The sequence below is a fragment of the Anopheles ziemanni genome, chromosome 2, assembly GCF_943734765.1.
Source record: "Anopheles ziemanni chromosome 2, idAnoZiCoDA_A2_x.2, whole genome shotgun sequence".
In the NCBI taxonomy this organism is placed as follows: Eukaryota; Metazoa; Arthropoda; class Insecta; order Diptera; family Culicidae; genus Anopheles; species Anopheles ziemanni.
In genome coordinates, this window is record NC_080705.1 from 66316067 (window position 1) to 66336421 (window position 20355).

At 46.6% G+C, this 20355-nt stretch overlaps 1 protein-coding gene across 1 annotated transcript in view; it reads left to right on the top strand.

Moving 5' to 3' along the window:
• The window catches only part of LOC131294141 (putative mediator of RNA polymerase II transcription subunit 26), a 105872-nt gene that overhangs the window by 82823 nt on the left and 2694 nt on the right, over window positions 1-20355 (top strand). The window lies entirely within an intron of this gene.

A 20355-nucleotide genomic window follows, 5' to 3' on the forward strand; every position in this document is an offset into this window, starting at 1 on the left:
TATGTGGCCAAATCCCCCCAAAAAACAAAAAAAACCACCCGGTGATGAAGTAATTAATCTTTTTTGTTATTTATTTTTTCTGCTCGTTCCATCAACAAACCCCGAACTCACAAAATTTATGTCCGCGCGCGTGTGGGCTGGAGGTGGGTAGAGTGGCGGTGGGGGTGAGGGGAGAATTCGTATGTTTTCCTAAGCTTCCAAGGGAAACAACTCCAAAATGATGCGTTCCACTGATCTTCTCTGCTATATCGAAAGCGTAGACGGGAGGAATGTCGGTTCTCCGAAAAAAACGGGGAGCGGAAACTCAACGGTGGCAAAAGTTTTGCCATGCGAGGGAAATTAAGTGTGACATTGGGTAATCAAGATGGGTTTGGAAATTACCCTCCAAAACGGGCCGCCTTTCATCAGTGGAACGGTAGTTGCAATTAGGTGAGGGTGCATTTATTGAGAGATGACTCAATTTAAAGCCCGTATGTTAATAGTCAAAACTACAGGACAAAAAAGAGAAAGAGAGAGAGAGAGAGATCGTCAACGACTTGTATTTATTGTATAGGTATTTAAACTCCAAAAGCTTCGTGAAGGAGAAGCCTATATAGTCCGTGTCTCAAATTAACCGGTGAGTGGCAAGAACGACTTCATTCTCCATCGAGCCAGGCGAAATGGGACCAATCCCGGCAAGAAATAGGTTCACCCGTCGTTAACTCCCGGAACTCCGGGAGGTCCAATCCTCGAGACGTGAGCTCCTTCTAAAACGCAGGCTCGAGCCGTGGAGTGAAACATAAAAAAAAAAACAATTTAAACGAAAAACTGATTTTAAATTTATGGCACGACCTTTAATTTGTTTTCGTATTAAAGCGAATGAAATATAGATTTTCAGCTTTAAGTTCGGAGCTCTCACAGGGCGCGGGGAAGTTGGGATGTGGGTAAAGCGGGAGGATTTTTTTCCCCACTGCAGGACATCACAGCACACGTCCAGGGCCCTTCGACCATAGGCCCTTGCCAAATTGTCCAGGGAAGGCGGAAAAGTGTCCGATGGACCACTTCGATGATGGACCGGTCTGCTCCGGGAGCGCCCTCGCTTCGGGAGATAAGCCAACGAAAGCGGAGTGGAGCTCGGACATAAAATTATGATTACTGGGTCGCGCCTTCACCTCCGCCTTGCTGGCCATTTTTATCGGCCAACCGGGAGCCTGTCCGATGGTTCGAGCGAGCGAGAGCCGAGCGCGATTGGCTCGTTTCATTTTGCTGCGCTTTTATCGAAAAACTCAAGCCTGAACCGGGTCCGAAGTCTCGACAGATGAGCTTCGCTTTGTACAGGGCATGATTGAAGCCGTCTTGTTTTCCTTTTCCCTCCTTCCTCCGTCCGTGCACTCGCGACCAGGTTGATGGATTATGATTGAAAAATGCACTTTTATGTTTGCCCTTTTGAGCCCTTCGCTTCGGTTGAAACCATCAGCCATCGGACGTTTTCGAAGGGGTCCGGCGTAGCGTCGTTTTTGGATTGCCAATTTGAAGGCCCTGCGCCACCGTAGGACCTTTTGGTTTGGGCCTTCATTTTGACCGTGATTTTGAGCAATCCGTTCACCAACAGGCTACGTAAGAGGAAAGCAAATCAGTCACGATTTTTTGGTTCCACTGGAACTGACTGCAATGGGGGCAATGTTAAACCTTCTAAAAAAAGCATACTGCAGCATGATAATTGAGATATAAAAATGCTAAAGCTGAAGCTGAAAGTGGCTTAAGAGAATTTAGCATGAGAAATAGAAGTTATGAATGAGATCCTTGGCTAGAATGTACCACTTCTCCTGAAGCAAAAAAGTCCGAGTTCAAATATAAATTGACTTTTGCTACGTGAAACCTAATTGACGACTTGTTATGTCTCACCCGAAAAAAAAACTTCCCTCGACCAACGTCCCTATCAAGACGTAAACTCTGTTTACAGTGCGTTAAATCGTGTTCCGAGCCACGCCTCGGACCATTCTGCCAATGCATCGGCTGGAGGTCTTAACGCGTGACCGAACGCATTTAAGATTCGTTAACTTTTGCTCCTCACAAGAGCGCCGACCGATCCGGTCCACTGCACACCGTGTGGATTTTTCGTCTTCGCGCCTTTCCCTCCACTTCACTTCCATGTCCTTTTTGATTTTATGTTTGAACCGGGCAGAGGTCCGAGGTCTATGTTTATCAATCAACCAAACCCACCACACAAAACATAAGAAAGAAGGAAGGAAAAAATGTGCTGAAGAAGACAACAGACTACGACACTCGACGAAAGTCTAACGATGCGGAGGAGTACGTTTGTTCCGGCTGTTCGGGAGTCTCCTTCGGAAGGACGGGGCGTGCGGTGGTGTGGACCCTTCTGGTGTGACCTCAGCTCGGCCACCTCGGGGTCGTGGATAACTTCTGCCTTCAGCAGGTTCCGATGGACGATGGCCGCGGGGCGGAGGAAAAACGGTGAAGCTTGATTCTGTTCGTACTTTGTTCGCCTTTTGCATGTCCGACATGAGTTTGCTCTTTTGTCTTCTCGGTCGACTTCCGGTAATTAAAAGTGAACAACAAGCAGGAAGATTGGGCCCCGGGGGGAGATGGTTTCACATCCTTCAGCCGGGTTTGGCTGTCTGGTGGTAACGGTCTGCGTCTGAGTGGGTCCGAGTTGATGCCCGTGTTGTTTTTTTTTTTTTTTTTTGGCATGTGTGTATCTGAAATGTTCTTTTCCCGATAGGGGCGCCGTTCCGTCCGGCCCCGGGTTTTCCATCGCCATCCGTGCGCCACGTTCCTTTCCCGCGATCGTCGGACGTTGCATTTTTGGAAACTCTGCTACCATTTACCTCCTCCTTCGCAACTTCCCCCACCCCCGGGTCGTGTTCACCATCTAACCGGACTTCCTTCTAGTTTGAACTTTGAGTCTCTCTGGTCGCTTTTCCTCTTTTCTTCACTTACAGTTTTCCCCACCCCAAAATCGTTACCACATCCACCCGGCATGGTTCGGTTTAATTTTATACATCTTTTTTTCCCCATCCGAGTTCCTCGGCGTGCTCATTTTGTCGGCTGCCTCTCGCAGATCTGAAGTGCATTTCGGGTGTGCCCTTCCTGCACCTTGAGACAGACACACACACACATACACCGGGGAAAGTTTTCCTCCGGTTCTGGTTTCTGCTATCGCTTTCATGAACAGGAAGCGCATTATTTGTTTGCTGTCACTATCGCTTCGCCGAGCGCCTCCTGCGCTCCCGGCGCTTCCCCCATGCACCGTCTCGGTATGGCCCTTCTTCACCCCACTTGCCCTGTCCGATGATGGTGCGCCATTAGATTCAGCGCTCGTCGCCGGATGCGCACTGCATTGTTTTGGGACTTGTTCTTCGGGTCCGTGTGTTAATGCAGCCATGTTTTGCCGTTGGTTGCTGGTTCCGGACCTTCCGGTTTCTCACTGCTGGAATGTTGGTACACAAACGTAACAGCCCCGATGCTGCTGGTAGATAGATATCCTTTTGTGAAATTGGATCTCTCTGATGGTTTTCGGGATGTTTGTGAATTGGCGTGTGCCTGTGTGTGTGTGTTTAAAAGTTTTTTTTTGTTCAATTTTTTGACGACATCCAGCAGCATCTTATCTGACCCCACCCAATATGGGCGGGAAATGGTGCTGCACCAGCGTTGCCACTGCGACAGAGCGTGCATTTGGAGCGGAATGATGTTCACGGTCGAGGAATTAATTGGATAAATGAAGAAATTTATCTTTCTCCCGGGAGAGAGGGACGTTGGCCTTAGACCGTCGGGGCTGATGAGGATGTGATGTTTGGGCAAATTTTTCGGCAGTAAAACTGTCAGCAAAACACCAAAAACAACAGAGGTCGTGGCTGCAGTGCGAAAAGCGTTGTAAAATGTTGGCCCTCGAATCGGTTCGGACGGGTTCGTCGGAATGGAAGGAACGGAACCAGTTTTCTCGTACTACTCCGAGCACGAATTACTTGTAATCTCGTTTCAGATGATGGAACATGGTGGCTAATAAGATTTTTTCTTTTTCTCTCTATTTCGTTTTAGGTATGCTCGGTTAAACTTCTTGATGATCTTTTAAATCCAGTTATGTTAGACTCCAGTGGAGTGAGTATGATGAAAAGTTCTATTTATTGTAAGTGGAATATTTCCAAAGGAAAATATTGTAGAGTATTCAATTGAGGAGAAAATATTTTGTCCATCGAAAACCCGTTTTCTTTTCATAACCGAGCTCGAAGCCTTCGAAATTCGTTAGCGAAGCTGCACAATTGACTTTTTCCTTTTTTTGCATCCTCTATCATCTAGCGGTTGGCCCTTTACCCAACGCTTCTGTTTGCATCGCACTTTATGGTTTATGCACCAAATCTATTTATCGAAAACAGTTCGCTCTGACCGATCCGGAGACTCGGTGCGGTTCGACTTCTCAACCTTCTTTGGCTTCATTTTCCCTCTCGAGTCTCTCGTCTCGAGGCGTAAACTAACCGGGTCCAGTCGTGACGGCAGCGTGTTGCTGCAACGACCGGCGTTGAATATTGAATTTGATTTGAAAGTTGATTGAAAACATCCCTTTTCTCCTCGTAAACTCGGTTATACTCGAATTAGTCCCTCCTGCCGCTCGGTGCGGTCCGGGGGTTTCGGAGTGAATTATTTTCCAGTACTTGCTACTATCACAATCCACTCGCGTTCACAAGCACAAGCCCCACCACCCCCTCCACCGGCCCCGCCGAAGGGCTGTTGCGCTACCGATATTGAACGATGACGCCCAAGGCTCACTCAATCCCTGTCATTGTCTGCTCGGTCGGTCGTTCGGTTGGGGAAGCAGTGAAAAACCACACTCGCCAAGCCTTCTGGGCCCAGTGCATTCGGGAAAGGTTCAGGAGGTCACTGCATCGGGGCTTAGTGTTGCCCTTCACCACTCCCGGGGAACCCTTTTGTACAACCCCGCGACCCGCGTGTTGGAGTGATTTTCAATCCAAGTGGGGGGGAGGAATAAATAGGAATGAAAAAAAATCTACGAAACTTCGTGGAGCTCCAACTACAACAACTCCAACTCGGCACTCTATTTTGCTTTGAGCACAATGGACGTGATTGAGTAGCACCGCTTTAAAGCGGCCAGATACTCTTGCCCCATGGCGAAGTGTGGGGTGTGCTGTGAAAGCGGTTTTCCACCGGGGCCACCATCTACGCGGCTACTGCATTATTTTTTCCGCGTTTCCATTAGTCACCTCTAACCTTGGGCGGGTCTTCCGCGCCGTTCGTAAAATAAACTTTAAACGCGGCAAAGGGGCGGTTAGGAGTGGAGAACCGTACGATTGAGCTGTTACGAGTCGAAGGTTCGGCAGTTTTGATCGATTTTATTCCTTCGGAGAGTTCATTTTAAACATCACATTTAAATCGAATTGATTTTATTCGTTTGACCACCATCAAAAAACCTTGGTTACGTATTTCTAAGCTTTTTGAATTAGCATATAAATTAAAAAACTGCCTTTCAAAGAACGAAATCTTAATCGGACTAGAAGGAATACATTTTTTAATTCCCAAAAACTACACCAAACCTTTTTTCTGTGGCTTCTCGTGAAGTGAAGCTGACAAATAAATAAACTGACAGATCTAGGAAACAGATACAACTGTCCTGTTTTTTTTTGCCTTCTCCATCATCTAAGTGACATTCGTAAGACCGCATTAATTTTGACACCATTTAGCGCCGCATCAAACCTCAATACCACAGCGTCCCACCTCTGAGACAAGTACTCCTACTTCTGGTACGGAACTAGAAAGGCTAGAAGCTCGCCATCTAATGGCTTGTTTGAAAAGGGTCAAACCGAAAACGGAACTGTGAAGCAAGGGATGGCAACGATTGAGAATTGGAGGTGGAGTAGGAAGAAAAAAAACACCGAAGAGATGCCTAACCAGTGTCAAAAACTTTCAACTTGAGTTTTTAATTGGAAATTAAAAACCGGCGAGAAATAAGCCATATGCCGCCGGGTGACGGGCGTCCGATGGTTTTTTTGTGTGGCGTGGTTTTTTTAACCCGTTTCCTTTTCTGTTTTCCCTTCGCAAGGTGTTTGAGTTATTTTTTGATGAAAAACTTAGTGCGTCCTGCGAAAAAGGCAGTCGGAAAATGATTAAACTTCCTTAGTGTTGCATTCTTCAAGGGGACAAATCTAATGGTTTGTGTGAGAACATTTATTGTAATAATGAAGAAACACAACCACTCAAATCTGCTTAATTTATCTGAACTGAACTCGTACGCAACTTTGCTTATCACGAAACGCCCAGTTTTCCTACGATCAGTTTATGTTTAACAATCGGTAAAAGAAAACCACGCGATACACAATAATCTTCTGGAAGCATTTAATGTCAATTAGCATCGATTGTTGTGCGGCGCTTCCCACCTGTTATCTCTCCCACCTAACGAACTTGCCGGGACATGACCATGGCCAAAACATGGCGGTTCGATATGCCTATTTTCTTGGCGGCCTGCGCTTTACCAAATGGATTTTTCCCACCCGATTCCGAAACAAAACGAGCGCGCCTTCCCTTGCGATAGAAAAAAAAAACAGGGACCGATTAGATACGCCGGGAAAGGAATTTCCTGACATCCTGCCGATGGGAGTGGACCGTTTCCTTGCTATCCGGAAAAGAAAAGAAAAGAAGAACCCACGTACCGTGGCAAGCACTCCAATGGCCGTTTCAGCTGGATTTGAATTGAGGAGCTTGTTTGTCTTGTTTGGTGTTTTCGCTACGAACGACAGGGGGGGTTTGTTGTGGTTAAATAACCCTGACTAAAGCAGATAGCCATCGTAGCGCGATCCTTCTACGGGGGAAAAAAACCGGGTTAGGCCGGTACGATAAGGAGGCTCATGATTATAGGCTTCTTAGGAGGTGCCGTGAGGCTTATTTATGCTGATGATGGGGTGTTCTTCTCTTTCTTCAAATGGTGAAACCGTTCGGAACCGGTGGGTATTATCGAAATCGGTTCGGTTGTAAAACAAAGCATAAATGTGCTTATCGGATACGTAGGACCGGAAATTCGTAAATTAGCCTAAAGATAACCCAATCGGTTCGGAAAACGAATGCATTAGTTAAAGTAAATCGCTAGAAATGCAACATAACGGGATGGTCTTCTAAAAATCAATAAAGCAGCTTGAATAAAGCCTTCAGTGGGAATGGTTTCCCGCGGGCGACAATTCTCCGAATGCGTTTCCAAAGCCAAACCGGGGGCTTCAGATGTGGATCCACCCCGAACCGACCGTCGCCATTCCCGTGACCCCGTTTGCGTCCCTGTGCAATCGTCCGTTAAAAACAATTAACACAACCGTCCATTCGGAGCGGTGCAGTTCCATTTCGAGGACCTCTCCGGGCCTGTCCACCCGGATGGTAGCCGTGTAACAACCTCATCAAGAAACTAATCGACCGTTGAAAGAGGTTTAATGAGTTTTATCGCCCGCCTGCCGCCAAAGCCTCGGCACTCGGCCAGAAGGGAGAAGGGAGGACGGCATCGATTCGTGCGAATTCGAGACGGGTTCCCGCACGGTTCGGCCTACACCTGAGACGTGCGCGAGCGAGTCGGACGGTTTATCGGAAGATTATTGATCCATTGCCCGATCTGCCGGTCGCATCAGGCGTCGCCGTCTTCTTTTTCCACCTCGTGCTTTCGGACGCAACCTGCTCGAAATTATAAGGATTACACAAAAGTCATTTCCGAGCCGATGTTCGATGTCCTGTCGCCGGGCGCAAGCTGTGTCCGGGAGAGCCAACAACGACCCCCATTCTATCGCCCCCTTCACATTGGCAAGAGTACCCCGCGCCAGTCGTCGCGGTGGTGTAATTTATATCCATTCGATTCGTTCCCATTTTTTCCTCCCCCCATGTTTCGCCTTCCATCCGTGTCCGCCCATAATCGGCTCGAACATCTCCACGACATCGCGGCCTCCTGCGGGTTCTCCTTTGACTTTACTCGCTGATGGACGTCAAGGAATCGACTGCAGCCACATCTTCCAACCGCTGCTGATGATGATGATGGTGGTGGTGGTGGTGGTGGTGGTGATGATGCCCGCCGTCGGTCTCGGGCGGGTGGAGAGCTTGTTCCGAGCGGACCAATAATTAAAATCCTGAACCACTTGACTAAACACGGTCCTCGGCCCGGCGGTCGTTCATCCAGATCGCCAGATCGATGGGATCAACCCGGTCCGACGGTGGCGTCTTCTTCGGTTTGTGCGTTTCTGTTTTCTTCCCTCGCTTAGCCGCAAAGGAAGGCAAAAGGTAGCAATCGGTTATCGTGCCCCGCGGCGAGGAATCAGACTCGTGAAGTTGATGCTGATGCTTCGGCTGCTGCAATTGACATTGAGCTAATTATTATCTTTCCCGCTAGCTCCACGCTTCGATCGCCATGATGTCGAACGTCGCCTGGTCCGGACCATCTAAAGGAGAGTCATCATCGCGCCATGTTGAACGACTGCAATTATAATCCTGCCTAGTGTTTGGATTGCGTCGAACATGGGACGGTATCGTTGGGAGGAAAGGAAAGCGAGCATCATGCGGCACACACACACACACACACACACGCGGCTCACGGGACCCCTTTCCAACCGGTCCGTGGTTTAAGTTTCTTACATAAGCCACAGCCACTTCTGCCATCAATCAGATCCGTTGTTCCGCGCCAGCCTCTGCGGTTCACGAGTGTTGTTTGCTTGTACGCCAACGCACGGCCCCGCGCCGGAGATACACTTCAAACTTTCGCGCGGACGAAACCGAACGCGACACGCCGCCAACCGGTTGCTAAGGGTGTTCCAGGTCCTCTAGTGGTCGTCCCCAACGGCACGGCACGGACTCGGAGACTTCTCCAGCCTCGTACCGAGAGGGCCATGACACGGAGTCTGTGGGGAAACCTCTTTGGAAATCATGTGTTTATGGCACGCACATTCACATGCAGGGGTGGAGAGAGAGAGAGAGAGAGAGAGAGAGCGAGAGACACTTGAACCGTTTCCAGTGCGCCACTTGAGGGTGCCAATCGGCCCATCGACACCGCACCCGGAGGCCGCACCGAGCCACGGGGTACACCAGCTCCACGTTTGAACCTTCTCGCGCCTCGTCAAGTGATGTGCAGGCCTGGCGTAGATGTTGTTCTAGGGTTTGGAAACGAAACATTAGGGCAAAACTGAAGCGCTCGAGTTGGGTATAATTTACTCTTTACAACGCTTATCACATTTACAGTTTTGAAATTAAAGCTGAAACCATTTCAAAATTTAAATTTAAATTATTCTTTAAAGCAATACTTTTCTAACTAAGCTAAATGTAAACAGTTCAAAATGTTAACAATCAGTTCGCTAAGGTAATCCCATGATATATACTTAGCCTCTGCGTTGGTTTAATTTGGGATGATATAAATCGTGAGAGGTGTCAAAGCTTCTTTCATTGAAATATAGCTTGTTAGAGACATTCCGGAACTGCGAGTCCGGACTTCCTCTAACAGCACCTGTCAAAGATAAAAGAAGAACTGTTAAAGAGAAGAAAGAGATAAATAGGCGCGGATAGTGGAAAATGGGATTTTCTGTAACAAACTATAAAGAACGCGAGATAAGAAAGACACAAATTTTGGTTATTCCACAACCACAAACGTAACTTCCGAAGTTTTACTTAAATTGATCAATCGTTTTTAACATAGTTCATTTGTCTTGTTTTTTATTTACCTTCAACCGTAATCAGCTTCTTTAACCACAAAAATTTTATATATCTTTGGTTTTTTCTTAAACTCATTAAATGCATGTGTTTTAACACGTTGGCTTCGAAAAACTACATGTTTCTTCAGCGTTAGAAGATGGTGTCAACCGTTAAAGTCTCACTGGCGATCTCTAATGGAAGGCTACTTTACATAACAATGCTGCCGGCACCACCAGGTGGCAAGTGGTGGCCAGTCTTTCGAACTGCACACCGCTGCCTGAATAGGGCACCATCAATCATAAAACGGCCCCCCGCACCATCGTCACCGTCGCCATCGTCTTGGCCAGCATTCAGATGCTATTGGCAGCGAAAAGGGTTTTCGGTACAAAAGAGCGTCTTTGCGCCCCCCCACCCCGTGTCCCCGCGCACCCCGCTTTGGCGCTACCTGCATTTAATTAATTTCGCAGTGCATCGATCATCGAATGGTGCATTTGCAACCCGTCGATCATTAGCGCGTGCCCCGCATGCATGCGGACGTGATTGCTGCTGCTGTTGCTGCTGCTTTTCCTCCCTCCCTCCCCTCCCGGGTGTTGGTGCGGTTTTGTGCTGCGGTCACTAATTAAGAGCGACGCGCGCTTGCTCCCGTCGAGGGGCCCGGCGTGCCAAAGCGTCGTCGGTCGGAATCGGGATTTGACGCTCAAACAAATTGACCCCGGCGATCGATGAAGTTGCACTTGTCATGTCAAGGATACAGTGCAGCCCCCCTTTGGCAATGGAGTTGTTTTTCCTCGTTTCCCCCTTTCCTTCCCTCTTCAAGCTTCAAATGTCAACTCATGGCACTAATGCATCGCGCGATAACGATCGGTGCATTCCTTATGGTGACAAAATAAAAGCGCCCTCGTTGAACGGCATCGCCTTTTGAATGTCGATGAAAAGAAATAAAATGCAGAAAAGGAAGAGAAAAAAAACGCCACAATACGGTAGCAGCATAAAACATTAGTGGCGCTACCGTTTTCCGATGTGAACGATACAGCATCTGGTGCTTGGCGGGCGGCGGGAACGGGAACGCTCGGCTGAGGTCTCGTCGCTAATGCACCTTTGAAGGACGATCGCGGTGTGGCGGCTGTGTGGTCGCTTATGGTTTTGTAAAACGCCGCCGTTTAGTTCCAGCTACCGATGGGGGCCACTTTGACGGTGTCATCTGGCGCACAAACCATTCATCTCCTGCCGCTTCTCAAAACCCACCTCTCGGTCTCCTCGTGATCATCGGTAGATGAATTTGCAACATCTTGCCTACTAACTTGCGTCCTCCCTTGATCCCTTGATCAAGCTCCCCTTCTTGGCGCATTTGAACACCGTTTTTCTACGGATAAGTTTTTAATAAACTAAATTCCACGGTGAGGATAATTTTCCTCGCTCTCCCATAAACTTACTACTTTGCGGGCCAGCGGTCTCTACCCATTTTTGGCCGCCAGTGGAGCGTTAAAAATGACTCTCCGTCCCGTACACAAAAAAAATGGTACGAAGCCCGATTTTCCCACAGCGGGCAGCAAACCATGAAGTGGAGGCGAATGATTGTTTCCTTTTCTTAAGCTTTTTTTTTCTTTTCGGTGACTTGAAGTATTTGTTCCGATAAAATGCATCCAAGGTGAATCTGCGCTACATTGAGCCGAGATAGAAGCAAACACCCTTAGCTGGCTTTTGTGAAACATTGTGCTGGGACCTTTTTTTCTGTTTCAATTAATTTCAGTTTCCGAAACTGTGCGTTTGTGGTGCCCATTTTTTTAAACTATGATGTATGATGTACTTGAATCTCCACCAAAGCGAATAAATAATTTGAAAATGGCCAATTCCTTACCTGCAGACTTCTCTGTTCTTTTCCAGAGACAGCTATAAAATCCGGATTCTACATTCTTGCGTGTCTCTCACTTGACCCGATGTTAGAAAACAAGCGAACAATGAAGAACACAAACGTCATGGTTTAGGTGAATTTTTAATTTAGCATAAAAGTTGCGTGACTTCAGAACCGTCGGAAGGGCATTCTGACGATCATACAAATTTAGTCAAAACATGGGAAGCCATTGTAGCCATTGTTGTTCGATAGTGGAGAAGAAAATTGGTTCATATTATGTTTCGCCCAGCTGATTTCTTCAATTCGTTCAAAGTACCTCAGACAAGCCGCACATGTTTTACCATCGTACGGTTCTTAGGTGATTATCTGCTCTTTTCAATTGACTTCAGCGTAATCATCAGTAATATAAGATTTTTCACTACCAAATACGTTAAACAATGTGCAATCTTCCCAGTTGTTTTTCATCCGTACTGGGTCGCGCCGTACAAGCACAAAAGTCAACGCAAGCGCCCGGGGTTCTATTTATATCGAACAACGGAACCCTTTTTGACGTATGATCGTAAAAGTCGAATTTATGCCCTCGCATGTTTCACACTAATTATGCCAATCACGACCGGGTTTTCCACGGTCACCGGGAATACGCTGAGCAAACCTGTAAGGCCAGTAAGGCTCTCTAGCTGGTGGTGGAAATAAAATGCCTACAATGTGTGCTATCCTTGCTCCCCTTTGTGGCAAGCAGTCCCTTAGTTGGACCGAGTTTCTTTTTTTATTTTGTAGCTCTTCCCTTCTTACTTCCGGTATTATCATCTCCATCGGAAGTCCTTTGGGGGGGTGTCGGGGGACGGTTGACTTGCGTTATGATCATCACGCCTGTCTTCCTGCGTGCGCTTCCTTCGGTTTCTTTCAGACTTCAGGAGCCGGAGCACAAACGGCGAGGCGCCCTTAATGGACAATTAGGAGCATTATTAATAGGCCGCCGATGTTGACTGGCGCGAATGGGAAATAGATTTATGGTCGCGTTGCTCGAACGGTGGTGTAATGCAAGCCCAGTGGATGTGTTTCCTTTGACGACGGAAGCGAGGGTATCCTTTTTTGTTGTCGGGTGCCACGTTGTGATATGTTGAAAGACGGCAATAAAATGGTGGTAAACTAATTTTCTCCAATATTGTCTTATCGAATGGGATCGCATGAAAAGTGTTTGCTAGAAAAATGCGTTCCTCGTAGTGCTCTTTTTTTATAAATGGTTGTTAGTTTTTTCGATCGAGAAAATATATGATCAAGCGCAAGACACACACGCTCACATAAGTCTCCGAAATGAACTCACTGTTGATCATTAAAAAGCCATCATAGGGCACGTGTTCTCTCTATTTCTGAACTCAGTCGACACAGCTTCAAATTAACCGAAGGCCGTAATAAATTTCAATTAGGATCTCGATTGTTTGAAACGACGCCAGGATTCTAAAGTCACCCCACAATGATCTAAAGTCGGTGCGGCCACAACCTTGCCACGCCGGCGTGCTGCGGGATACTGTTTTTACGAGCTGCTCTTTACCTTTGCTCCAACTGTTCTAATTGCCACGAATAGGAAAAAAATTATCTCCGGGCTCCCTGGTCGAATTTTCCAAGCTAGCGGACCAGCGGGCGGCATGCGTCATATTTTTCGATATAATTAACAACCCCACCGGAGAAGCCAAATGGAAATTCGAACCACTTCTCGAACGACGAACGCGGATCAACGGTGTCTTCTCCACCAATGTCGCCACCATTTTTCAACTCCAAACATCGCCGGGCTACCGGCCACGAGCTGCATCGATGGTTGGATTTCGTTTTTCGTTGCGTTCATTTTTTCGGCCCCCGATACCCCATCCCCTGCCCGCGCCCTGTCCTGTGCGAGTGCGTGCTGCTTTGGGTTCTGAATGTTACGGTCGTAAATTTTACCACATGTTTTACGACCATAATCACATCATTAAGACGCTAATCCACATGCGGTAGTAAGCGGGACACCGTGGACAAACAGAAGAAAAAAAACGGGAAAGGCCCAGATTGTGCTCTCCGGTTGATGCTGGGCGTTTTCCATCTTTCCTCATCGGTGAATCAATGTTGAAGAATTAGGCAAAAGAACATGAAACGAACGGAAAAAAACATAACTCCCGACCGATGACAACTTAAAGTCGTAAAAGGGAGAATGAGGTCAGCCAAGTGAAAAAACAAGCCACTACTTTTAACCCTAGCGTTTCGGGGCTTGCGAACAAGACACCCTCCAGTTCAGCAGATGGAGCAAAAAAAAACTCACAACAAAATGGCACATACCAGCACCATTGAAGCATTCTTCGTCTTTTATTATGATAAATGTCAAATTATGTGATTTTCATTCCTTCGCAAGTAAAACGCCACATCCGTTTGGGGTGGTTCGTTTTTTTTTTATTGTATCGTCCAGGAAAATTGTCCAAACATTCATCTTGGGCAAACCGTTTTTCATTCAAGCCTTCATGATTTTTTAATGGTCTTCACGTGTTCCCGTTTTCCAACAGTGACGTCCAACAGGGAAGCTTAAGCCCGTCCGAGGGGCCGCATGACGAAAGAAACTAAAAATCGCTACCCATCCGTAATGGCGGCCGGTTGGGTAATTTTCCATTTATTTCCACCAAGTAAATGGAACCGTTTCGGGGTGCACCAAATGCGCCCGCGAACCGATGATAATTTTAGAAGCGATACAATCAACGCTACGTTTCATCAACCTGTCCGCAACGCCACCGCTATTTTCCGGACTCTCAACAAACGAGTCGTCCTCTTCAACGGCTCTGTCACCAGACCGAGGATGGACTTTTCCTGGATTTTTATCACTCCAACGGTATAGTTTTCTCTCGAGATAAAATCACACAAACACACGGCCGACGACACTACGGTCGCTACACAGTTCCTTTAAGTTTGATTGATTTCGCTGCTTGGGTCGTAAATTAATTAATTTCGGCTTTCGGTTGTCAGACCGAAGTTCGAGCCGGGGCCGCGCACGAGGATGTTCCTTGAAGACATTAGGGGCCACGATGCTTCAAGGGAACCGTGAAATGGAAGATGTTTAATTCGTTCTTATTTAATTTGTCAGTCGGAAAAATGTAATCACTTGGTGCGCGGACCCATCTCGGCGTCGGTAAATTGGAAAGGGTTATGGCTGCAACATTATTTCCAACAAGTAAAATACCTAGTTCTTTTGCCTTAGGGATGTTTGAACAAACTTGTTTCATATTTATTAAAGGTGGCATCGACCGTGACTTTGCTTTTTGATGATAGTAACTTCCTTAAGAAAAAAAAACCACAGCTACCGAAACTATGTGTGAAGAAGGAAATAAAATTATAAACATCCTACAAAATGTCGAGAAAGGTAGCGGAACTGACCCATTATCAAACACACCACTTTTCAGGTCGCCTCTAATTGCGCCTAACGATGATCGATTGTGATGACCGTCCGTGGTCCGGGAAAATGGGTGAAAAAACTTTCAACCCATCCCCAACCCTAACGCGGGAAAAAAGTTTTCTTTTTTCTGGACCAAATCCGTGATTCTTATCGTGCCCTTCGTTCGTGTGCCGTTGGAATATGCGACGAAAAGTTTCTTCGGGTCAGCGAGAAAAGACTCATTCCGCGAAGGGAAAAACAGCAAATTTTACTTACTTTGAGGGTGATCGATTGGTTTGCGGGGGTCGGTCCACCGGCCAACCAACCGACAAAACTCCACAAACGGTATTCTTGATGCTTGATGGATTTAAGAACAAAAGTACGAGTTGAAGTTACGGGAGATTGGCAAGTTAGGGCTGGAGAGATTCATAACAAAACTTGTGATTCGCAGTTTTTCAGATGCCTTTATCAGACACTAAGAGAGACGTAAGAGGCAAGAAATGCAGGCTGCGGGGACAACGGAGTAACTAGCGGTCATTATATAATTATTTGCAATTATTTTCTATTTAATAACAATAATCAACATCATCATGGTGCGGCGAAGGGAATATGCTGGTGATTGCCCTACAAGAGTTGATCGCGGGACAAGAAGGGATCGACCGGTGGGACAAGTTTTTGCCCGTTGGTGGTTGTGGAGGAGTGGCTGTAAGAAAATAATACGGGTAGATAACAAGTTTCGTAAATTGAAAGATGCAGTAAAATTCCGAAGAAAATGCACCAACTTGAACGTAAGGCTTGGGATATGGGATGCATACGATCATTTTCTCGTGATCAAGTGAGGTTTAAAATCAGGATTTAAGATGAAAAATGCGATCTATCAATTCGTTTGCTAAAGTAAATAAAAGTTTATGAATATGGAACCTAGTTAAGAGGAATGGTTGTTCCGTTTTTCCGTGGATTATTTTTGTAGCCGCACCGTGTATGCGATCGCCCTTCGAATAATGAAGTTATTAAATTGATATCCACGGCCGCCACCGAAAAAGCTTAATGAAACCCACGTAAAGCCACCCAACCCTACGGGGATCGTCTTCAATAATAACTCTTTTTCCAAGTTTACGACCATCGGCTTCCAGCGAACCCGATGAGATTATCCTCCCGGTAACAAATTGTCTTGTTTCAACCGTTTTTGACTGCTTGTGCACCCCCCCAAATGGTCTGGTTTTATGTGCCTTCCCTTGTAACAGTACGCCCATTTCCACTGGTTGATTACGAGGTACCCGGGATTCTTCTTCTCCACTCACTAGACACATCTCAGACCCGCTGCCAGCGGGTTCCATCAATATTTGCCCATGTGGAAATCATAATCAGTGCATAATCTTTATTATTTATTGCCCTTCGCTACCACAAACGGGAAAGGGTAGGAGGCACGAAACGAACGAAGCACAAAACATAAAAGACTGTATGCTACCAACGCGAAGGGCCAAAGAAGGCCCATCTGGAGGAGAGCGTTTCTTGGTTGGGTTTTCCACGGGTCGCGAAGAAGCGAAGGGCTTTTTGTCGCTGAAAAACCCCAAAACCGTTCGATCGTGGAAACCCTCACGGAACGGACGGGTCAGACGGCAGGGGCCACATTCGAATACGGAAAAAAATGGTTCATGAATATATATATGCCACAGCAGTGTGTGTGCATGTAGGGCCAGGGAGCGGTATTAACGCACTTGTTGGCCATTTTATGACCTTTAGCGGCGGACGGCTGAGGCTGTTTGTTCTGTTCTGCTTGACACTTGCGTCTGCGAACGCAAGACACAAACCGACCGGACCGGAGGAGAGACCATAAAATCAACAACAACAACAAAAAAAAACCTACAAAACGCCTCCAGAACGAGGAAAATCGTTTTACGGAAATTTTACTTTGTAATGTAGCCCCCTTATAAGTTGGATTGGGTTTTCTCAGTACGTTTGTTTTTTTTTCTCTTTCTTGAGGATTGGTTTGATTTTTTCTACCGATTGGCTTTCGGTTGTTGAGGGGTTTTTCTTTTTGGATGTTTTTTTCGGGCCCTGCCACAAGTGATTCCGGACTGGAGGAAACTGTTTTACGACTGGCGCACTGTTGTTTGGCTTTGGCAATCAATTAAACGGACGTTTTTCGAGTGGTGAAGGGACCCCACTCTGGCGCAATGTTGGACTTTGGAAAATCATTTTATTACACTTATACGAGTGGGTGGATCGAGCGAGAATGCTTGGTAAAAAAGAGGCGACGCGAGCACAAAAAAAAAAAATGTCACCGAGACCAGTCAATTAACAAAGCAAACAGGTCGGTACAAAGTTTTCAATTACTTTCCGAAAGCGGGACTACCCGGGAAAAAGGGACCGAGGAAAAAAGGGACTCCCGATAATCATTGGGAAAAAAAAAGAATCACGGAAGAAATAAAATCGAAACAAGTGTCAGAAAACTTCGTTTAGCTCGTTTCCGCCTCTCGTGGAGTGGTTCCGCAATTGGTTTTCCTTCTTCGCGAGGGCTTGGGTCGAGAGCGGTAGGCAGCGATGGGGAAGGACCGGACAGTAAGGGCAAAAAGGACGAAATTTTTTAATTGATTAGTGGTCAGTTTTACCCCCATGTTTGGATCCCTCCGAAACCGCGTTTCCCTTCGCGTATGTCGGACTTAAAAACCATAAAAGGAAAAAAAACCCTACAAAAGAACCAAAGTTTCCACCAAACTCCCCAAAAGGATGTGGAAGATTCCTTCTCGTATAAATTCCAAAAGCAAAGCAAAGAACAAAAAAAAAACGCCAACATTACTCTCGCTCTCCACGCTGGGAACACAATACGTGAAGGAAGTTTTCCGCGGAGGATGTTAATGAATTTAAAAAAGTAGGAAAAAGTAGCCGCGTCTCAAAAAGTGGCACACAAAAAGGATCCAATTATTTCTAAATCAACGGAGCGGTTTGAATAATGAATAAAATTTAGCTAGAATAAAAAGGGCATGTATTGAAGAAAGAAGAGGGGAAAAAAACATTTCTCCGGAAGTAGAGGGTTCTTCTCCGGTGCGGGTAGAAGGAAATTGATTTAAAAACTTTTTAAGCTACTATTGATTTTCCGGAGTGCAGGGTTTTCTTTCAACTAAACTTCCGAAAAAATGCTTCTTATCGATTAAAAGGCTAGCTTATCTATTAGCGAAAAATATGATAAGTCTGTGAAAGCAAACTGGCCATCCTGAAGCATATGAAAATCGTTTTATAGAGTTTTTACTTAGTCATTAATACTTAGTTCTCTTTCCAAACGATATCTAAGAAAGAAGTAGAAATATTTAATAGTGGATTTATTTATTTTCTTAGAGTAGCTCATTTAACAGTTAAATTTTTTGATATTCCAAGTTATGTTTGCAAAGTACAAATACTGATAACATATTTGTAACAAATGCCATAGTTTTAAGGTTTAAGTTTGAAATATTTCTAGATCTTTTCTCTGAGAGAAATAAAATTCAAAACAAGCCGAAACGCTTCATTCTGGGCTGTATCGAGAATCGTTCAGCGCACTGTTGTTCGAATCAGTATAACCACAAGGCCTAGGTCAGGTAAGTGGCAATGTCCCAAAAAGGGAGCTTGACTCGATCCATGCGGTTAGGCTTCGAGCGAACGGACCGAAGGGACCGGCCTGTGTACTAAGTCTCGCCGGTCATCTGAAGCTTGAAGCTGCCGTCTTCTCAACCAACGGGGTTGGATGGGATATAAAACAAGTCTCGACTTATACGGGCATTCGAAGGACACTCACGTACCACGTTCTTCGGTCGGGCTAGCCGTCTCACCCCCCCCCCCCCCCCACCCCCTTGCTTACCCCAACTGGCTTTTAATTTTATTTTATTTTTCAACGCCGATCGAGTCAGGCATACAGATCGATTCGCACGGCGGTTCTGGGGCTGGCAAACCCGGGCCGCCGGGCGGGTGCACAACTTCCTAGTTTCCTAGCGAGCCGCGAACGCGCACACACTTACGCATTCGCGATGTCGATTTCGCGGCCGCGGATGCTTAGCGTGCCGCGATTACGGTTGACGATTTATGCATTTTTATAAGTGCACCACACGTCGGCTGGGGTGGACACGGCTCCGGGGGAAGGAGAGGGAGAGAAAGTGAACGGGTGGCGTGGAGTGACGGTGACACTAATGTGCACCGTGGTTGGCGCGACTCGCGTAGAACGGTTCTTCTACCACCGGCCACCCTCCGATAGGCGGAAATGGAAGGCGATAATACGTTTCGCCCGTAACCTTTTCATAAGCGACGATTTTTCTCCTCCGCAGACCGGCACAAGCGTGCGGAATACATTAGTGACGGGGAGGGTGGGCAGATTCTACAGATGTCAATAGAAATTGAGACGAGAAGTGTGTGGCTTCCTGCAAGCAGCGACATTTCAATTTTCGTACGGAAACATGACGGATGACCGTTATTGATTTCCTTCCGTCTAGGGCTGGTGTCTACTTAGAAAAAATATTTCCCAAAGGACCTGGACGTGTTTACACCCTCGATTGTGATTTTTCCTCCATGCCATGTGGTTGATGAAAGATGTAAAGGATGTAAAACTTCCTCCATTTTTGCGACAGTGCTTAAAACTGTCGACACGAACCAGGCCCGAGCATCCATTGCCTTCGGTCGAATCAACCCGCAGAGGGCAGTTTCGAGGGAAGCCATTTTTCGGGATCGCTAGAATAAACGAGAGATCAAGTTAAAAAAGAGTTCCGCGCTATTATAAAGTATAATTTATAACTGTCGTAGCTGCCGTTGAATTTTCATCCTGTGGTTGTTGTTTCAACCGACCAACCGGACAAACCCCCGGACCAGAGTGTGTCCTGGATTGGCGTTTTGAGGTTTTCACAACATCCCAAGCTACAAAAACCGCTAAAGAAATACTTCGGCAAAACACAACGGGTTAATATTCGTCCGGCGCCGAAACCGGCCGGAGGGCGAAACGGCTTCATGTTGAACATAATAAAATTACACGCATGATGGCGGCACATAGGTTTCGGGCGCGACAAAAAATAGAACAACCGCAAGGATAACGGTCAGCCGAGCCGTCGTTGCTGACTTTCCCGCTCGCTGTTTTTCCCGGCGAACGGCGAAAAGTGGGAGCAGTAAAAACAAGCGGGAAAAAAGGGGTTGGCAGTTTAAAGATTGCCCTCGTGGTAGGATGGTGCCAGTAAAAAGTTAGCCGTTGGCTATTTTACTTCGTGTGTGTGTGTGTGTGTTTTTAGTCGTTTTTCCGCTTAGCTGGATGATGCTGTGGCGCGGCTATAAATGTCAATCAAGCGTGGTCCTGCCCGGTTGGTTGTGCATATAATTTCATTAGGCTAACAGCTTCCCTCCGACCGGCCGTAGCGCGCACGTGTAGTTGAGTAAATTATAAAGTGAGCTGCTCCGTGCCGTGACGCAGATGATAAAAGTTGTGCAGCCTGTGCGAAAGCTTATG